Source organism: Neovison vison, chromosome 7, assembly GCF_020171115.1.
Source record: "Neovison vison isolate M4711 chromosome 7, ASM_NN_V1, whole genome shotgun sequence".
In the NCBI taxonomy this organism is placed as follows: domain Eukaryota; kingdom Metazoa; phylum Chordata; class Mammalia; order Carnivora; family Mustelidae; genus Neogale; species Neogale vison.
Window position 1 is genome coordinate 166619234 of NC_058097.1, and position 18624 is coordinate 166637857.

The 18624-nt window shown below is 48.7% G+C and overlaps 1 protein-coding gene and 1 non-coding gene across 9 annotated transcripts in view; both read left to right on the plus strand.

The window, feature by feature from the left end:
- NAV2 (neuron navigator 2) overlaps positions 1-18624 on the plus strand; it is a 397014-nt gene that overhangs the window by 36205 nt on the left and 342185 nt on the right. The gene's annotated exons all lie outside the window — the stretch shown is intronic.
- On the plus strand, positions 14695-14765 carry LOC122914866. Its single transcript, XR_006385930.1, has one exon. It is a non-coding gene; the product is annotated as a small nucleolar RNA SNORD45 (small nucleolar RNA).

Genomic DNA, 18624 nt, shown 5'->3' on the forward strand with positions numbered 1-18624 from the left:
TTAGAGGCCCTCGTCACCCTCACCTGCCTTTCCCCCTCTTTGCCTTTGCTAGGCTCATCTCACCCAGCGTTTTATCTACAGCTCCTTTCTGAATTCTTTTCTCTCTCTTGACATGAAAGGTTTGGCAGACATAGCCTTCCTGTCTAAAATGTTTCTTAGGGATGCCAGGGTGGCTCAGTGGGTTAAGTCTCCAGACTCCTGGGTTCCGCTCAGGTCTTTATTTCAGGGTCCTGGGATGGAGCCCTGAGGCAGACTCTGCGCTCAAGCAGAGCGTCTACTTCTCTGCCTCTCTTCCTCTGCCCCTTCCCCCACAGAATATATAAATCTTAAGAAAATTTAAAAAATGTGTTTATTAAAGCTATTTTCTGAGGATCTATTAATCCTCAAAATACTCACTTAAATCTCTCCCCGCTCCCCCCACCCACTATCATATATGTGTCTCTATCTCTCTCGCACACACGCGTTCAGGGTTTTTTCTCTCGACTCTTTAGAACAGTTCTTTGATCTTTGCCAGGAAAGAACTCACTCAGGCCTGCTGTCCTAGGCTCTGCACACATTTGTCACCTCTTTCCGGGTGGCTTTTAGTATCGGCGAGAATCCTGGGAACTCCATCCCACCCTTAATGATGCCTTAGTAACCTGTAACTACCCACTCCTTCCACGGGTACTTCTAGAGCAGTCCCCAGAGTATGACATTGCAGAACGTCCAGTCTGGAGGGAACTTTATAACTTGCTCTGTCCCTCACTTCAGAGAGAGTAACAGAAGCCCAGAGAGGAAAAGCAACTTGCCCAAAGTCACACAGGAGGCAGAGGCAGAATCAGAATAAGGCCCCAGCCCTGTAGGTGACTCTTTGCTCTCATCTATGAGAATTCATTTTTTTAAAAAAAGATTTTATTTATTTATTTGACAGAGAGAAATCATAAGCAGGCAGAGAGGCAGGCAGAGAGAGGGGGGAAGCAGGCTCCTGGCTGAGCAGAGAACCCAGCGCAGGGCTGGATCCCAGGACCCTGAGATCATGACCTGAGCTGAAGGCCGAGGCTTACCCCACTGAGCCACCCAGGCGCTTGAGAATTCATTTCTGCCAGGCCAGAATTCAACATCCTCATGGAGTCAGAATTATAGCTCTCACTTACAGAGCGTTAACTCTGTGCCATACATTAGGCTAAGTGCTTTTTAGACACACCTCATCTCATTCTCACTAAGTACTCTAGGAGCTGAAATCCATTTCACAGATGAAGAAACTGAGTGGAGGATATGCTACAGCTGGTTGGTCCTGGCTCTTGAGAGTGGATTGTCTGTGTCTCTCCTTAATTCTGTGTTCAGCGATTTCACGTTGCTAGCTGACTTTGGCTGCCAGGGATGTATTTACACCACAGACATCGGCAAATGCTACAAATTGCAGCTCTTCTCCACGTCCTGCACCCTCCACCCCAGGAGATCCAACATACCAGCACACTTCTGGGCTTCCTATCAGCTAAGCAGCCTGCTCAGGGCCGCGCAGCAGGGATGTGTGAGAGCCGGGACTGTGACCCACAGGTGTCTGACTTCGAAGGCTGAGCCCTTCACCATCACCTTCTGCTGCTAGTCACCAAAGCCAGGTTTTGGGGGACCTGTCCCCCCTGAGACTGGAGGCAGTGACATAGAGAAAGCTGCTTCTTTGGGTCTGCTACCTAGGATGGTGGCAGGGTGTGAGATAACCCGTTCCAGGGCGTCCACACCTGGGTGCTGGAGGATGCCGCCAGAGCGTATCCCAGACCTCACTCCAACACTCCGCTCCAACACTCAGGCTTCCTGGATGTTTTCAAGGGCTCCAATCATCCTCGCAACTCAGGGCCTTAGCTGCTGTTCCCACAGCCTTAAATGCTTTTGCAGAGGTAAACGCAGAGCTTGCTCCTTCACCTCCTTCTTGCCTGGGCTCTTCCTTGACCAGCCCATGGAAGACAGTGCTGCAGCGCTCTCCGTCCACTTCCCAGAGGTTACATCCAGAGCACTTCTCACACTGCCTGTCTTACCGCCTACATGCTTTCTCTCTCTCCAGCAGACGGTAAGCTCCATGACGGTTAGAACTGCACTGTGCTCACATGATAGCTTCCGAGGGTAGAAAAGGGCAGGATTGAATGGAGAAAGTAATAAATCTCAGCTATTACTCTGTTCTACATGCTGCCTTTTTAGATAGGCCTTAAGGGGTCGACTCCTAACTTAGCTCTTTACTCATAAAGACAAAGGGCTTTCTCCTTGGCTCTCTGACCACATGGGATCTTCAACGTCGACAAGCACCTTCTGTCTCCCCTAGAGCTTCTTCTTCCGTATTCCCACTTCCCCCACCACACACAAAATAGGCCAACAGTCCTCTCGATCCATGTTGATTTGCTGACAAATAATTATTAAACTCTTTTTTGTCTTTTAAAGAAATTTTGGCAGGAGAGACAGAGGAAGAGGGGAAAGAGAATCTTCAGCAGACCCTGTACTGGGTGGGGAGCTTGATATGGGGCTTGATTTCAAGTCCCTGAGATCATGCCCTAAGCCAAGTCAAGAGTCAGATGCTTAACTGACTGAGCCACTCAAGCACCCCAATTATTAAATTTTTTTAAAAGATTCTTTTAAAAAATATTTGTTTATTTATTTATTTGATTTTTTTAATTTTTTTTTATTTTTTTTTTTAAGATTTTATTTATTTATTTGACAGAGAGAGATTACAAGTAGGCAGAGAGGCAGGCAGAGAGAGAGAGAGGAGGAAGCAGGCTCCCTGCAGAGCAGAGAGCCCGACGCGGGACCCAATCCCAGGACCCTGAGATCATGACCCGAGCCGAAGGCAGCGGCTTAACCCACTGAGCCACCCAGGCGTATTTATTTGACAGAGAGAGAGAGAGAGAACAAGCAGAGGTAGCAGTGGAGGGAGAGAGAGAAGCTTAGCAGGGAGCCCGATGCGGGGCTCAATCCCAGGACCCTGAGATCATGACCTGAGCTGAAGGCAAATGCTTTCCTGACTGAACCACCCAGGTGCCCCTATTAAATATTTTTAAGAGGAACTTCTTTTTAAAGATTTTATTTATTTATTTGAGAGAGAGAGAGAACACATGCACGAGCAAGGGTAGGAGCAGAAGGAGAGAGGGCCAAGCAGATCCCCACTGAGTGCTGATCTCAACACGGGGCTCAATCCCAGGGACCCCGAGATCATGACCCGAGTTGAAGTCAGACACCCAACCGACTGAGCCACCCAGGTGCCCCAAAAGGAACTTTCAACTCCAAGAACTAATTACATTTCCATCTTACAAGGCCCAAGAAGCCATGCCATTGAAACTGACTATGTAAGAGGATGGTTGGGGCTGATTGAGTGTGATCTTTGAGAAGAAAATGTGAAGGGATTCGGGTCACAGCCCACAATGGGAGCGGCTACAGGGACCGTGGGCTCAGTGCCTATTCACTTCTTCTGACCTGTGGGGTCACACTGAGGCTCTTTCTCACTTTCCCTGATCCTGTCTGACAGTAAGAACGTCATCACACACACACACACACACACACACACACACCTCTTCCTTTTTTATTTCAAAAATTGTAGGTGTTTATTGTAGAAATTTTAGAACATGTGGACAAGGTAAAAGAAAAGTTCAAAATGACTCATAACCTCAACTCAGAGATAAGAATTGTGAATATTTTGGTGAGTTATTCTTTACCAGTCTTTTTTTCCTACCGTTTAACATCTCTGTATTTTCTGGCCTCCATTTTTAAAAACTTCTTACATCATGGACATCTTTCCATGTGATCAGTATGTTTATACCCAGTCACTTTTACTAGTATTTGGTAGTATGTGGGTAATTTATTACACCCATCCCTGACTGTTGGGCAGGCACTTATGTTGTTTCCAACTCTAGATTGTTAATACTGGGATATAACTTCTCCTTAGTATTTCTTGGACAAATAGTGATTATTCTGACTGTCGTTAATGTCCATTACTGCAAACTCAATCTATGGAAAGAATGTTTGTGCTTCACCCCCCACCCCCATTCAGGTGTCAGAAATCTTAATCCCCAACGTGGTGGTATTAGGAAGTGAGGCCTTCGGAGATAATTCGGTTTAGATAAGGTCATGAGGGTGGAGCCCCATAATGGCATTAGTGACCTTGTAAGATGATAAAGGGACCAGCATGTGAAGTTACAGTAAGAATAGGGCCATCCATCAACCAAGAGGAAAGCCCTCACCAAGAACCCCAACATGCTGGCATGCAGCCTCCAGAACTGAGAGAAATAAATGCCTCCCACAAATAGTTACTACAATGGTGCATATATATAGCAACCATGACTTTACCTCAGGACCTTTGCACATTCTATTCCCTCTCCTTGGATAACCCTTTCCAGCCTTATTCCCCTGATTATCATAGGTTCTTCCTGCTGCCCTAAAGCATACATTTTCTTACATTTTAATGTTTAAAAAGATGATGAATCTACCAGCCAGTGTGTGGGTTTGTGGTGGTAGTGAGTTGTGGACATAATTCCTTTTCACCCTTTTTAAAAAAAAATTTATTTAGTTGACAGACAGAGATCACAAGTAGGCAGAGAGGCAGGCAGAGACAGATAGAGGGGGAAGCAGCAGGGAGCCCGATGCGGGGCTCGATCCCAGGACTCTGGGATCATGACCTGAGCCAAAGGCAGAGGCTTTAACCCACTGAGTCACCCCAGTGCCCCCCTTTTCACCCTTTAAAGCGCAGCCCAGCCCAGACTGTAATCTCTGAGTTACCATAAACCCTTGGGCTACTCTGTCCTTGCACTCTGCACACTGCCTGGCACTTGCGCACTCGTTTGTCTCTCCCTGGACAGCAAACATGTATTTTTTGTTCCTAAATACCCAGGTCCCTGCAGCTCAGTAGCCTGCACTCCAGGACAGGTGTAGAGGGGAAGGGTAGGCGGGGAGCAGGTCTCTGGTTGCCTCCTTCCTCCCCAGCAAACAGGTAAATGGAGTTACTTCCTCATTCCAGGCCGTGGGGAACTCTCTTGCAGAGCCCTTGGTGGAGAGGTCAGTATGTTTCACCTGCCTGCCCTTTGAGATTTATGTCCCTCTCAGGCCTTGCTGGGTATATTTATTTACTCTGAGCGAGGGTGGGGAGAAAAATTAGCAGGTGGAAGTTTTGGTAATTCGTGCCCACATGGCTCTAGAGAGCCTCCAGAAACCAGTAACCTGCATAGCCATTGTTTTCAGGGTGCCTCACAATGACACTTAAGACTCAGGGGAAATGCTTGAATTTCAGCTTCACAAAAGGGCCTGCCGGAGATATCACCTTTCCCCGCTGGCCCCGCTGGCCCCGCTGCCCCGCTAAGGCCCAGACTATTGATGAAGTTGGCCATTTGAGCTCTTCAGCATTTTCTCCTCCCAGCTTCATCCCTCCCCGCACTCCCTTCTGGGTCTTTCTCTTTGTTCTGAGTTTGTCTTCCCTTATCTGCCTCTGCAGTACTTTTTGTCTTGTTTTTTATTGCTTAGCTCTAACTCCAGAAGGAACATGGCACCCGTTGCCTGGGGGTACACACTTCACAAAGCAGGGAAACAGACATCTTTCCTCTCCGGTGGGGAAGATGGGGGAAGGCTTCAAGCAGGAGACCGGTGGTGCTTGAAGGATGGGTAGGATTCAAATAGCTGAACAAGTGGTAGAAGAAGGGGAGCAGGAAGAAAAAATGATGAACTCATTCTAACTACTTTCTAAGTTCGGGCAGGAGTAAGCCAAGGTCAGGAAGGGGAGGACTGGGGCTGAAGCAAACATGTCTGCGTTATGTTCATACAGCGGCCTCAGTATGCTGCCCACTTGCATATATGGGTAGACCAGATGTCCCCAGGCCCCTGGTTCTCCAGCTCCTATGTTGGTGTGGATTCTCCTCACTTTACCCCATGACAACCCAGTCTCTGAGCTAGTCCCTCTCCAAATTCAAACCCAGAGAATCCATCATCATGAAACTGTTGGTATCCAATTAAGAGTTCACTGCATTTTTTGTAAAAGAGTTGGGGGAAAATGGGCTTATCTCGTACACAGCACCACAAACAATTGGAAAAATCCATTAAATGTTTCTATCCCCGCCCCCAAACTCCCTAGTCACACCGTGGTGTGGAGGGGTATGGCTCCCTTCTGCTTTCAATCTAGCTCTTATTGGTCCTTTCGATCTCCTGGATTCTTACCTGTGAACCTCACCTTTCTCTCTCTCCCTCAGCCAGCTCTTACCACCCAACTTAGATACCACTGACACAACATGTTAGTCAACAGGGCTCCCTAGTTTCTTGATCTCCGGCTTCCTGCAAAGAGTATTATTTGGTTCTATTCTCCAAACAAATGTAATGCTTTCCTCAAGAGAAATTCTATGGCTGATCTAGTCTCCCTCTTGTTACACGCGTATTTTCTCATTCAGATTCCCACCGCACCCGTCTATGACCTTCACGTATAGATTAGACAAGTGAAAATAAAAGAAATTGAAATGAAAAGGAATTGGTTTGCTCAAAGTCACACGGAAGCCAACAAGGCAAACATGAGACTAAAACTCTGTCACTTTTTAAAAAAATGTATAACAGCCACCCCTTATACATGGAGTGTGAGGAGGGTGACTTTGATGGGAGTAGGGCTAGACACGTAGCTGAGGACCTGTGTTAGGTTCCCAGGGCGGCCATAAAAAAAAAATACCACAGCAGTGTGGCTTCAAACAATAGAAATGTATTCTCCTCGTTTTGGAGGCTAGGAGTCCAAAATCAAGGCATTAGTGAGGTTGGTTCTTTCTGGAGGATTCCACCAGGAGCCTTCCTTCTGAGAGAGAATCTGCTTCATGCCTCTCTCCTAGCTACTGGCGGTTGCTGGCGACCCTTGGCATGTAGCTGCAACCCTTCAAACTCTGTCCTCATGTTCACATGGCATTCTCCCAGGGTGTCTCTGTGTCTTCATGTGGTCTTGTAATGAGGACACAGGCCATTAGATTTAGGGCCTACCCTAATCTGTGATGAACTCATGTTAACTAATTACATCTTTTTTCCAAATAAGGTTACATTCGGAGGTCCCAGAAGGATAGGGAGTTTTGATGAGACACCATTCAACCCAATAAAGGACCAGTTCATAAGGGTCCTAGAAAGTAATGCTGGGAAATGTAGACTGAGGCCAAGGAACGATCATGAAGGGTTTGTGAGGAGGAGGATGGCAGGATCCAACCGAAAAATTCCTCCCGTCCAATCTGACTGGCTCCATGTGATTTCCAGATCTCTGCAGCTCCTTGTGCCTTCCTGCTTCATTCAGGAGTTCAGCTGAGTGGGTTTCCACCAGCAGGTGAGCCATTTCCGAGACTGGCAGCCTTTTCTTTCTCTTGGAAACTTTGCACTTTGGGAGAAACTTAGCACTTGCCTCCGTGGTGCCTTGGGCTAATCAGTATGCCGCTTAGAACTATTTAAAGCCTGATGCATTAGTCACAACAAATCTGCTCCCGCTGGGAGTTGAAAAGACTGAATAGGGCGCCAGTTTCTTTTTGGTAAGTGCTGTCTGTTTTCTCCCTCACGTCATTTTCACCCAGCCCTTTGCATTCCTTGGACTTCGGGCCCAGAGTCCCTTTCCTGAGTTGTCCCTGATGCTGGAATTGCTGCCAATGGCTAGTCAGGCCACCTTTGAAGCCCTTTCTGAGGACAGGGGGCTAAAGCAGGGCAGGGAGGGCAGAACAGGAGGGGCTACGAGGTCTGGTGGATCCGCAGGAAAGACCCTGAGGCCCAGATGGAAGCAGCTAGAAATGCCTTGGGGACTCTTCACTGCCCGCTCTAACCCACCCCCACAAAGGCCAGGCTATTTTGATATGCCTCGAAGCTGGGAGAGCACGGGAACTTTGGCCTGCTCTAGCGGCAGAAACCACAGGCTCCTTCTGCCTCTGTGGCTTGGCCAAACCCTCAACTGGCCTACAAGGGAGCGGGCTTGGGGGAGGCACCGTAGCCTCAGGGAGCGTGCAGAGGTCTGGGGCTTCCATTTATTTTGAGCAGGGATTCTCCAGCAGCAAGCATGGTTTCTCCACACGGGGCCCAGCCATGTCTTCAGATTCTGTCCGGGGCAATACGTTGGGTGAGGAAGCGAACATAGGTGGTGACAAGAGGAGAATTGGGATTCCTGAATCAGAGGCCTTCTGTCCTCTGCTCTGGCTACCTGCAGGATCTCCGTCAAGCTGCTCTGAGCCTGGAGAGTAGGTAATTCCTGGCCCTCAGCGGGGGTTTTAGAAGCGCGAATGGGAAGATTTATGTAAAAGTGCTTTGCAGGCTCTAGGGTGGGTAGGGGGGAGTAGAATGGAAAACGTGTGGCCCTCTCTCTGGTCCGCAGGAAGAGCTTACATTTATGGCAGGGGCAGTATGGGCTAAAGGTTCTTCTGAATACTTCCTGTGCATCGTTTTACATAATCTGCCAGGGGGCCGAGGGGTTTGCACTATTATCATCTCTCCTGTATAGATGAGGAAACCGTGGCTAAGAGAAGTCCAACCACTTGCTGAAGGTCAGAGAGCTACGTAGTTGTGAGGACTCCATTCGGACTCTGGGACCTGCAGGCTTGCGCCCCAGTCTATGCTGCCTGTCTCGATGCAGTGATAATATTTAAACTTGCCGTTATCGGGACCTAGTCTTGACAAACCCTGAAAATCCACGGTTCCTCACCGTCACAGCAGCTTTGTCCCCCTCCCCTTGATGAGGGAGCAATGCGTGCACTTTGGTTCCCTCCGTTTATTGAGCACCTACTTTTCAGTTCGAGATCCGGGGGCAGGAGGGATGTAACAGTGAACAAAATGAGGGGGTTCTTGCCTTCCTGGAACTTATATTTTAGCACCGGGGAGACAGGCAGTGAAACACGCAGGGAAAATAATTTCAAATCAGAGTGAGGGTGGTGAGAATCAGACAGTGAAGTGGCAGAGAGAAGGGAGGCCAGGGAAGGCCTCTCTGAGGAGGGGCGCTGGAGCCGAGACCAGAAGAGTGAGGTGAGGCCTCTGAGGGAAACCTGTGAGGGGGAGCGCTCTCAGGTCGGGAGACAGTGGGATTCTGTGAGGAATAGAGAGGGGCAGGAGGAGTTGGAGGAGGGGAGCCCAGAGAGTGAGAGGAACTGTGGAGCAGGTCGCAGGAATAGGAGGCGGCGACCATGGTAGAAAGTGAGGTGACTCGTAAGAGGCAGTGAGGGTCAGGAACCCTCTCTCACTCACACCATCTCCTCAGACCAACTGTGCTGCCATATTGTCTGCTATGTGCTCAGCGAGGGCTAATGACCGAGGAAAGGCCCGGGACTGGGCAGGGCAGGATGGGCTGGTGGGTAACATCGTTGGTGGGTGGGCTCCAGTTTGCAGTTGGTGGAACCCTCCCTATTTTGCTGCAGGGCAAGCAGGTGGCAGACCTGGGGCCCTAAAGGTTCCCTTCGCACACGCATACAAGCTAGTGGTCCTAGTCCCCTCCAGGAGTTGGCACCGTTGGTAGTCACCCCGTGACTAGACCCAGCCAGCTCCCAGACTGGGAGCCAGATCTAACTGGGAAGGCAGAGCCGTTTCTTCTGTCCTACTCACACTCCTCTGCCCAGGAGAATATCGGTCTTAATTGATAACCTCTGGGGATTTTGTAGGCGTTCCACTGTCCATGGAGAATTGCTAGTATATATTCTAAAGAGCCTAGTAAGATTTTTTTTTTTCCTCCTTTGAGAGGAAGGAGATGTTTTGTGGGATGGATCAGAAAAAAATTACAAACTTTGGACCTGGAAGATACTCTGGAGATAGTTTTGCCCTACACTCTCACTGATAACAAGGGGCGAAGCCTTGGGAATTATTTATTTCAGCGTTTTTCTGGGTGGAAAAAAACTAAAAAAAAAACCACTATAATTTTCCTGACTTCGTAAACAGAATAAATGGATTCTTTGATTGGACGGAGGCCGGCAGTAGGTGAGAGCGGGGCTTCTGGTGTCCAGGAAGGGGGTGGTTCTCCCAGGAAGTACTTAAGAGCTGGATGTTCTTGGGCAGGTCGCTTCATGTCTAATTCCTCTGTTTCCTGATCCATAAAATACAGACAACGGGGGACACTCAGCTGAAGGGGTTTTAATGTGAACTGAATAAAATTACGCAGTGTATGTAAGGTGCTGGTCACACAGTGAGGATTCGATAACGGATGACTGCTGCTACCATTTGCGGCCACAGACGCAGAGGACGCAGATCAGCAGTGATGCAGAGCGGGTAAGAACGCTCGGGATGGCCAGCTGGCCTGCAGACGTGCGGCACGGCTGTTCTCTTGAGCTCAGGCTTCCATAACGTCCCTCCAAGTTGATTTTTATTAATTCTCCATCCCCCACCCCGCCCTGAGTTTATCTTACCATTTGCCTCTATTTCCTGAAAGGATATTTCTGTTGCTATTGTTGTTGTTGTTTTTTAAGATTTTATTTATTCATTTGACAGAGAGAGAGCATGAGCGGGGGGAGCGGCAGACAGAGGGAGAAGCGTGCTCCCCACAGAGCAGGGATTCCGATGCAGGGCTTGACGCCAGGACCCTGGGATCATGACCTGAGCTGAAGGCAGACACTGAACTGGCTTAGCCATCCAGGTGACCCCTGAAAGACAATTTTTTTCTTTTTTTTCTTTTTTTTTTTAAGATTTTATTTATTTATTTGTCAGGGATAGAGGGAGAGAGAGTGAGCGAGCAAGGCAGACAGAAAGGCAGGCAGAGGCAGAGGGAGAAGCAGGCTCCCTGCCGAGCAAGGAGCCCGATGTGGGACTCAATCCCAGGACGCTGGGATCATGAGACCTGAGCCGAAGGCAGCCGCTTAACTAACTGAGCCACCCAGGCGTCCCTGAAAGACAATTTCTAAGAGAAAAATATTCCCTATTCTGTGAGGCTTCCTGGGTGTGAATTAGAATTTTACCATAGAGTTTTGACTTTATTTCTCCAGTGGCCTCAGCACATCTGTCAGTGGATGGGCCTGGACACTACTGCAGGCTGGAGAAAGGTACCCAACCTCACCCAGTGGTTGTAGGACCCCATCCTTTGTCCCATATCAACTCAACCCCCAGGGCCACAAGGAAGAATTGTAAGATGACAGCTCATCTTCTTCCACAGGCACCACGTTATGGTTTCAGGTGAACTCATCACTGGACAGTGATGTCTGTTATTAGTCATTTCCTCCTGGCTTAGGGGGAGACTTCCCCCCCGGCTTGGGGGAAGACACCAGAAGCCCCATGGCCAGCAGCCACTGACTCACAAGCTCTGAGAACTGACTGTTCATGGTGACTCGGCATTGACTCGTCCCTATGGCAGGCTCTGCAGGAGCCTGGCGGGGCCTCACCGTCCTGTTCCTTTCCTGTCTGCTGAATGCAGTCCCCATCTTCATGTTAGGAAGCATCTTTTCAAAAATTAAATTAGAAGAGTAAGAGACAAAAATTAAGAGCCCTTTCCAAGAAGGAATTTAGCTAGGAGAACCGAATCCTGTTTAATATCCTGGGTTAAAAAGAACTAGCTATGAACTACAAATGCAGTTGACTTTGGCCCTGCGATCGGTAGGGAAAACCAGAAAAAGAAATAGTCATGAATCAGCAGCACCAGCAATGTTTGCTTGTGAGCTCTTTTAGTCATGTACGTGAATGTATAATTCTGTCCCGGGGTTCTGTGGAGTTTACTTTGTGCCCCAAGGTGTGGAGTTTGGAAAAATGCCAGCCTTGATGGTTCTTCTGCTTTGGGAAATAAGGCAAAGGAAACTCCCATGAGAATGCTGTCTCTTGGAGAACCGTTACTCACCTGAGCCCTGGGGTTCAGAGGGAGGTTCAGAGCAAATTTGCAGGGGCTCATGGGACATCTGAGCCCAGGAGCTGCTCAGTGAGTGCCAAGGCCCAGGACCCAGGGAGAGGGCACTCGGGAGGGGGGTGCTTTGGACTTTGAGGAGTCGTTTACTCCTTCTTTTTCTGGAGCACCTGTTTGTACCAGGCACAGTGCTAGGCACGGTGAAGCAACAGCAAGGTTTCTGTTGTCATGGAAGCCTTCTTGTGGGGACATATACACAGGAAAGCAAATGCATTAAGAAGTTTATTTCAGAGTGGCAAGTGAGGGAGTGAGTATAGCTCAGGGGCAGAACATTTGACTGCAGAGTGGCAAGTGCTATGAAGACAGTGAAGCAGGGCAATGTGTGCAAGAGCGAATGGAAGTGACGTTAGACCGTGTTCGACCCAAGGCTCCAGCCATGGGAAGACCAGGGGAGCCCGATGTGGGCAGAGGCATCACCAATCCAAAGACTCTGGGTAGGTACAGCTGTGGCTCCTCCGATGCACATAACAATGGCTAGTGTCCCTGGAGCCTCGTGAATTTGTGGCTCCCTTCAGATATATCCCTGGTGTGCTATTGCCCCAACTGCTACGTCCACTCAGAGGGCCATCTCCTGGAGGCAGTTTCAGAAGGAGCGTCTTGAAATGCTTTGGAGACAAGCAAGAAATTGTTGAGGAGGGGACTACTGCTGCCCTCCTCCTCACTGCCACCATTGAGTCAGTGGGCTCATGCTCGCTGTGTCCCCCTAGGAAGTCTACTTCTCTTCATGTCCACCACCTTCTCCTGGTTCAGACCACCAGCCTCTCTCCCCAGGTCTCCTGGAAAAGCCTTTGAAACCAGTTCCTCATGCATGGTCTTGCCCATTCCCAGTCCACTCTCCACACTATGGTCAGAATGATCTTTTAAACCTTCAGATCTAAGGACACCTGGCTGGCTTATTTGGGGGAGCATGTGAGTCTTGACCTCAGGGTCGTGAGCTCAGCATGAGTTCATACCCACATTGGGTTTGGAGATTACTTGAAAATAAAAGCTTTTAAAATTAAACCAAACTAAACCCCAGATCTAATTATGTCCCATACACCTCCTCCATACTTTTCTATAACTCCCCATTGTTGTCAGGATTGGGACGCAAATCCCGACAAGGACATGCAAGGCGCTATCTCTACAGAACCCTTATTTCTCCACCAGCCTTGGGTCCAGCCGTTTGTGGCTCCATTTTGTGCTCTGGCTGCATAGGCTTTCTTCCAGTTCCTCTAATATGCTGTACCAGTTTTGGCCTCAGGATCTTTGCATAAGTCTCAAGGGCTCTTAATCTCTTCTCCTTCCATGCACCCTGGCTTCAGCCACTTCTACCCAGGTCTCAGCACATCTGTTACTTCAGCAGGGACGTCTTCCTTGTTGATCAACACTGTGATACTACATAGGGTCTTTGGTTCCATGTCCCCAGTAACACTTCATATTCATCGTCCTAGCTCCCAACACATTTCTGTTTATCCGTGATCCCTCTTCCCTGCACTAGGCCACATGCTCCAGGAGGGTGGGAACCAATTCGGCCTCATCCATGACTGTGTCCTCAGCGCTTCGAAAGTGTCTGGAGCACAGTAGACACTTGATACGTATTTGTTGAAGCAATGAAGGAGTGAGTGCTCACAAAGACCTTGACTCTTAAATGTTCCACTTGAATGTGCTACTTGCTTTCAACAAAATGAATGAACAGGAGACCGTCTGTATTTTCTGTTCCATTTCTCTACCCTATAGAGATGGTGATTGATATCTGGAGTTCAGGAATAAGCACAGTGAGCAGTAATTCTGGCAGATGAACAACCTGCTTAGGAAGCCTGTTCTTGCCTTCGACTATCAGAACAGTGTTATTTTCTTTGGCCTGAAGGAGTCTAAGACTGTGTGTACTCAGGGAAACGGTGTAGACCCGCAGTGTGGAACCGGGGCCAGGGGTGAGACTCGAATAATAATCAAGTGGAAGAGGGTTGTGTGAAGCCTGGTGGGGGACATCGCCTTTCTCAGCAGCTGAGGAATTGGAACATTCCCCCTTGTGTCAATGTGGAAGTGAATGAATTAAGTTCCGTTTTATGCCGTGCCTGGAAAAATACCAATGCCGCGTTCGCATAGTTTCTGCAAGCAAACCCCAAATGCCACTCAGTCTCAGACCTGGGAGAGACTGTTAGAGGGAAAAAGAGTCAACATTCACAGACTATGGGAAATACCACTGAAGTGGGAAAAGATTAGAGCCGTGGATTTTTACTCTTTTCGGGTTATGGACTCCTTTTGAAAATCTGACAGAAGCAATGGACCCTTGCTCCCTTTCATGTCCCTTGACCCTCTGCAAAATATACTCCCTTTCATGTCCCTTGACCCTCTGCAAAATATATATCTGTATAACCTCCTCTCATCCATGGAGACCCCTGGAGGGCCATAGCCTCCAGGTTAAAAATTCCAGTTAGTGGGTCTGGTTGGAAATTGAGCAGAAAGAAGCTAGTGAGAGATGACATGGAAGCCCAAGGTGGACAAGGTTTGGTTTCAAGAGTGAAATAGAAACACCCTGTAAGGAGAGGTTTGTATTCCCGAAGTTGTTTGTTTTTTAGAACAAGTTGTTTGGCACAGGAAGACCAAAGGCACCAGATTGCAATCAGGCTAGCCTCGGGGCTGAGGGGAAGCCACTCTGAGTATTTCCCCAATTCAGCCAGCCACGGTGATCCATCCACTAAAATCCACCAGAAGACCAGTCGTGTTCACCACTGGTCCCCAGTGTCTAGTTCAGTGCTGGGCACATAGTAGGTGCTCAATAAACACTTGTTGAATGACTGACTCGATGAGTCTATCCTGGGTTGCCTCTCTTCACTCTGTCTTCCTCTCGTTCATTTTGTTCTGGATTTATCAGATTTTAGTTTTTATTTCTTTGTTCAAGAGATATTAATTGAGGTCGGTGAAAGCATGGCACAGGTTAGCTGAATCCAAAGTTGATTTAATTCTAAAATTATACAAAAACCTTAGGTGGGAAAAAAAAAAAAGCATTATCTGTTTTAGCCCGCTGGTGGGCATTAGTTGTCCCTGGGCAAGGAATGACCTGAGACTGAAGATCTCCTGCTCTGGGATTCATTCCCTCTAGCTTGAAGTCTTAGTTCTGCTGCTTGGGAGTGACGAGAGCCTCAGTTTTCTTAGCTGTGAAATGGGATGTGAGGATGACATAAGGTTATGCAGTTAGGGCACCTAGCACAATTCTTGACACACACATACATGTTGCTTTAATAAATGTCAGACATTTTTGTTCTTACCTGACGACTCTGCCGTACAATTCGGTGGTTCCCTTAGGGTCCTCTTCCCTTTCTGGGCCGCCAGTTCTGAACCCCAGAAACTTTTGCTAACTATACACTACATCACGTGCAGCCTCTAAAAAGTCCCAGAAATATTCAATCATGGCTATATTTAAGGATTGGGGACATTACTAATTTCCTTCCTTCCTATTTTTCCATATTTTTAATTTCAATTAATAAGCATGTATGACTTCATAATTTAAAAATGACCAGATAAGAAAAAAATATTGTAGTAAACGTGTGTCTGTTCCACTTGGCTAAATTGAGAGGTAGGTAGGAAACAAGAACATTTTATTGCATCTGGTCTATAGCATCAATTCCGGGAGACCAGGAGGACTCAGTTTGTCCATTACACCGCCCAAATCAAAATGCCCACAGACAGGTGCCATGAAAGGAAGGCTGCATCCCTGAGCGGGCATGGATGTGCTGTTCTGTTTGGTAGATGTGGGCTTAGGAACGGGGACTCCTGGCTTCATCTCCCAGCTCTCCCGCTGCCCAGCTCCACGTGCAACTTTGGGAAAATTTCAGCCCCAGTTTTCTGATCAGTAACGCGGGAGAGACAAGAGGAGGGACATCTCCTCACAGACCACTGGGGGAGCAAACATTGAATACTTCGTACATCCGAGGAAGTCTTCCATGCATTCTTGTTTTCTGTCCATTTCTCCAGCAGCACCAGTGACGTCATCATCCTTTACATTGTACGTGTGTGTGCTTTGCACATGCGTGTGTGTGTGTGTAGGTGTATATATAAATGTTTGCATTTTGATGTCGACTCATCATCTTGGCCCCCCTCACGGCCAGACCAGAGCTCTTGATTTCTCAAACCCAGCCCTCCAGCCGCGCCTCCCTTAGTCTTCTGAGCGTCAGGAAATGGCGCCAACGCTGACCCAGTTGTTCTGCCTCAAAACCTAAGCATCGTCCTTGGCTCCTCTCCCTCCCTCACACCCCATATCCAATGTGACAAGTCTGCTGATGTGTCTCAAAATCAGCCCTTTCTTTCCACAGCCACTGCCCCCACCCCAGGCAAAGCCACCATCCCGTCACTACCATGTGAGATGACCCTATGGCCACCCCCCACGAGGGAGCCAGAGTGAGCCTGACACACATACCTCGGGCTGTGACACGTCCTTGCTCAGAAGGGCCCCTGCCAACCATGGCTTCCTGTGATGTTGGGGATAAAACCCAGATGGCCCCCTGTCCTTCAGGTCTCTGCACTGGGGAACAAGCAGGCCTCTCTGTCAAGGGCCAGGTAACACATGTTTCAGGTTACGCTATCACATGGCCATCCTCTTCTCCTCCTTCTTTGTCTTCACCATTGTCTTCATTTCTCTCTCCATCTTTGTTTCCTTCTACTTCCAACCCTTTCAACATGTCATCCCTGTTCTTAGCTTGCAGCCCAATGGGAGCGCACCAAGGGCTGTCGTTTGCAGACTCCTGCCTGATGTGTGCTGGCCACGACTTTTCTCTCCAGCTCATCTGCTCTCACCATCTGTCCTGCTCTCTCTGCTCTGGCCTTCATGGTGTTCCTGCTGTCCTTGAGCAGCACCCAGATCAGATTCTGCTCAGGGCCCTTGTTCTTCTGTCCCTCTGACCCTGACGCTGTCCCCTCAGGGCTGCTATGGGGCTCACTTGCTTCATTTGCTTCTCTGCTGGCAGGTGCCTCTGGAGAAGTCTCTCTGAGCTGCCATTCTATGGTATTCGCCCCCCATTCCGCACCCCCAGGCACGGTCTGACTCTCGCCCAGCTATGCCTTCCAGTACTTACTGTATGTTTACTTGCCTGTAAGTCTTGCTGCCCTTGTGTGTCATCTTCTGTCTGTTCAACACCCTGTCTCCCCAACACCCAGAAAAGAATGGGGCACTTGGAGGTCATTGAAAAATATCTGTTGCATACATTAATAAATGTAAGAACAATTCTGCCCTATAGCTAGTTCTCAACCCCTGTAATACCACTTGTCCACAACAAGGCGGCTCTCTTGATGAATTTTCGGCCCTGTTGGCTGGGTCTGATAACGGCACCAAGCAGTGCTCTGACTGACAGTGAGGACTGTCGGGGTCTGCGGGATGAATCCAAGTATGAACAAGGGTGTCGGGAGGACCAAGGGGAGGAGGGAGAGCAAAGCCAGGCTTTGAAGTGAGGGGAACTGTCCAGCTCTCAGGAAACTGATGTCATTGGATCATCCCTGGATCACAAGTACTCAGTGGAGCCCATGCATGATATCTCTTGAGGAGGGAGAGAAGCATTTCTTGGAACCAGAGGAAGAGGGTTGAGATAAATTGTCCTTCCCAAGAACACACAGCCAAGACAGCCTGTAAACCACTTAGTGCAGACCTTGAAAGGATGGTGCTTATCGGGCCCAGATGGGACATGGTGGAAAAAAATCTGGAGCCACTGAATAGAACATGGCGATTCCCATTCCCAGGCACAGATCTCCCAGAATCTCCTTCTAAGGACTTTGGGATTGGCAAGCTAGAGGAGTGCATCTGGAGCAGTCAGGTTTACCCTCCTCCCACCCCACATTCCCAAGCTGCCTTGCTCTTGTTCAGAAGCCTTAGGAGAAGGGGGATTGGATCAGCATCACTGCAAAAGGGAGTGTAGGCCCCTTCCTGGGGGCATTGCAGGAGGTTACTCTGGAGGTGTACTCCAGGGGACATCCTGTGGATGTTTCTAGGAGGAACTGATACCATGCCACTTCAAAGTCTGGTTCAGGGTCAGACAGTGAGCCTTGGATTGGCCAGTGAGCCTGGCTGTATGCTCACATGTTAGGCAGGGACTGGATGAGTCCTGGCCCAGGAGCCAGGTTCATGGGTGAAGAGAGAGAGGAATCTCTTCCTTGCGTCCCCCTTAGGATAAAAACTGGGAAGCGAGGGAGTGGGGAGCCTGTGGACTGTCCAGATTGAGGGTTTTATGTCCATGATTACAAGTCTAGTCCTTGATTTTTAGAAAATAAGACAGCCATATGATATGAGAGGAAATGCAATGATAGTATAAATCGGACTGCCCATCCTAGCCAGGCCTTAGGAGCCCAAGGCAGGAGGTTAATGGTCTGGGATCTGTGGGATCTGCTGTGTGACCTTGCCCTAGTCACTTGACCTTTCTGGGCTTCAGTATTTTCACATACAGCATGGTCATGGTATATCTTGATGATGCCATCTCATGAATTATTGGAATCAAACAAGAGAACAAAGTCTTTGTAAAGTTAAAAAGGCTCTAGTCCTGTATAACTTGATCCCTAACCAAGTTGCATAAAGCAGTAGACCAATAGTAGAGCAATAAACATCCGGTGAGCTTGGACCAGGTTCACGCCACCGTGCCCCGTGTTCATGTGCGTTTCACGTGGGCCTCACTGGGGAGACACTGGCCCCGTTATCACTTCCGTGAACTAACAGATGAGGTCATAAGGCAGAGAAGTTAAATAACTCGCCCCAGGTCACACGGAGAGGCAGGGTGGGCCCGACTCTGAATTCTAGCAGATTGTCTCCAGGGGGATGCACTGGGAGCTTGCACTGGGACCTTGAGGGCCTGTAGCCCAGATCT